Here is a 2,500-nt window from a genome sequence, read left to right as displayed (position 1 = left end):
TGATCAACCTGCTGCAAAGACGAGGCATGAGGTCTGTCCATTGGCCTCCTCTGCTCACGAAGCTCTCTCACTGAGAGAATCTGATGATCAGGATCAGCATCAGGAAAACAAGCCAAATGTCTATACAGCCACAGCTGACACTCATGGACTATGCAGGTAACAAATCTCATTTGAGTCTCTCTCAGCAACCGCTCGTTGAACACAAAGTCTGACAAACAATTGTCAACGATTCTCCGAAGAGACCTGGCACCAAAGGAATTAAGTCTCCATCTTAGATCCCTGGTCAGTGTCCAAGTCTCACATCCATAGAGCAAGACTGGAAGCACCAAGGACCTGAAGTCTCGGATTTTCATCCATCTGCACATGTACCGACAGCACTACAACCCATGATTCAGTGAATCCATGACTCCCCAAGCCCGATCCAGACATCTATTGACCTCAGGCTCACAGCCAGCAGAGACATGAATACCAAAAATGACTGCATCATCTGAGAAATCAAGGTCAGAGATATTGACATTCCCAAACGACGCACCGTAGCTTGATCTCTCCAACATACACCCCAGAGTCCAGTCCATACAAGTGCTGAAAAATGTAAGGGCAGTACACACCACTGGCGAACTCCAGTAACAACTGGAAATACATCGGAAATGGTATCACTCCAACTCACAACACTCTCATTACCAGAGTATAGTTCAGACATCAGATTGCTCAGTTTTGGTGGCACGCCATGAAGACCAAGAAACCTCAAGAGTGCATCCCAATTCACTAAATCAAATTATTTGCAAAAAATCAACATTGGCTGCAATTAGCCCTGCCGAAACTCTCATCTGTGTTCGGTGAGGACCTGAAGGGCAAGGATATGGTCAATCCTTGACCACTTTGGTGTAAAGCCTGACTGCTCTTGGCACTGATGCTCATGCAGATGGTGGCAAACCCTATAAAGCAGTATCTGAGCAAAAACCTTGCCCGGCACTGAGAGCAGTGTCACCCCTCGGAATTGTTGCAGTCCTGGCAATCACCCTTCCCTTTCCAGAGAGGGACAACAGGGCCCCTCTTCCAGTCAGTTGGGATGATGCCTGTGTTGCAGGCAGAGCACAGAACTGCATGAGACGACTACTACAGCATTTCCACCAGCATTGAGAAGTTCAGTATGATGCCACAGATCCCAGAAGCTTCACCCTATTTCAACAGGTTCACCGCAGTCTGTGTTTCCACAAACGAAGGTGGATCACAGTTGATTTGAGCCTCAGCAATAAAGATAGTAGGACCCCTGACATCCAATTCAACAGCTGGTGGATCAACCTGGTACAGTCGCTCAAAGTAACCGGCCCAGCGGGCCTTCACTATGGACTCCTCTGTCAAGAGCCAAACACCCTCCACTGCCACTGCAGTACACAGAGCGATGGGCTTGGACGAACACAATGCGTGAATTCTCCTGTAAGCATGACAATCACTTGACCACAGGTGATGGTTGACCCCACAGATTCCTCACACACATTCCTCCTTGTCCACCCTCAGCGCAAGTACAGTTTTCCGCCTCAACTCCCTGAAGAGCTCAGCTCTGCCATTAAGCTTGGCCCTGCGACTGTGGTCAATGGTTTCCAGTGTCCCTTGAGAGAAAAATTCCTCTTCGTCCTCTGATGAGTTCCAAGACATCCACTGGCAACATCAAGCATTGTGGTCTTGAAGGCACACCACAACTCTTCAGGACTTTCCAAAGCACCCAGACCCCCCAAATCCCCACTCATCCTGTTCTCAAACTCCTCAGCTACCCCCTCATCCTGCAGCTTGCTAACATCCAGCCTTGACTGGGATGGTCCCATTCTCCCAGATTTAATCTGAAACTTCAGAGTTGCAACAACAAGCCAGTGGTTGGTATTAAGGAAATGAGCACTCTGGGAGACACTGCAGTTCTGGATGATCCTCCAGCCACCATCAACAAGCACATGGTCAATCTCCTTTGTCACAACACCAGCGTCGGAATACCAAGTCCAGCGATGAGTCTGTGGGTGATGAAACTATGAACCAGCCGCCCTAAATCCATGATTTCATGCAAAGTCAAGGAACTTAGTACTATTCTCATTCACAGTTCCAGACCCATGGGGACCAACACGTCTCATCACCATCCCTATCAGTTCAATCGATGCATTGAAATCCCCCAAGACTAGAAGAGTATCTCGTTTGGGGCAGTGATTCACCACAGACTCGAGCGTGGCATAATATGCGTCCTTCCCGGTGAGATCACTGCCTCAGTTGAAGCATATGCAGAGACAATGGAAACGACACTCAAGGAGTGACAAATCCTACATCTCAAAAAAAGCTCGTTGACCGGTGTGACCTCAATTGTCATTGGAGTCAACTTATTGGACACAGTTGCAGCAACTCGTTGGGCATGGTAACAATCAGAGAGCGACCCGGCCAATAGTAGGTGTTTCCACACATCATGATCTCGATGCAATCCGGTCTCTGAACCTCAGAGAGTACTGCAATACCGATGTCC

Source organism: Eptatretus burgeri, chromosome 18, assembly GCF_056783735.1.
Source record: "Eptatretus burgeri isolate ZD-2024b chromosome 18, Ebu_testis_v1, whole genome shotgun sequence".
In the NCBI taxonomy this organism is placed as follows: Eukaryota; Metazoa; Chordata; class Myxini; order Myxiniformes; family Myxinidae; genus Eptatretus; species Eptatretus burgeri.
This window is presented reverse-complemented; position numbering follows the sequence as displayed.